The following is a 435-nucleotide window of genomic DNA, read 5'->3' as shown; positions in this document are numbered from 1 at the left end:
GTTACTATGTCCAGAACGCCATTGTATAGCAGACACTTCCTCCCTCTTTGCAACATTATCTCCTAATTTGCAGCACCTCCTTCTATTCTTGCAACATTTTCTCCCTCTTTGCAACATTCCCTCCATCTGTGCAACATTTCATCATCTGCAGCATCCCCTCCATTTTTGCAACATTTCCTTCCCTGCTTGCAGCATCCCTCCCTATTTACAACATCCCGTTCCGTGCAACATTCCATGCCTCCTTGCAACATTATCTCCCTCCCTCGCACCATTTCTTCCCTTTTTCGCAACATTGCCTCACTCCTTGCAACATTCTGGCCTTTTTTTTCTCCCTCTTTTCTTCATTAATTCTTCGGCTTCCGATATTGCTTGCAGCCGAATCCATAATCAGGAAGAACCCAATTAAAATCGGTTATTCGTCCACGAAAGGTTCAC

This window comes from Penaeus monodon, chromosome 25 (assembly GCF_015228065.2).
Source record: "Penaeus monodon isolate SGIC_2016 chromosome 25, NSTDA_Pmon_1, whole genome shotgun sequence".
Taxonomy (NCBI): Eukaryota; Metazoa; Arthropoda; class Malacostraca; order Decapoda; family Penaeidae; genus Penaeus; species Penaeus monodon.
The sequence above is the reverse complement of the archived record's forward strand: the minus strand, read 5'-3'. Positions refer to the sequence as shown.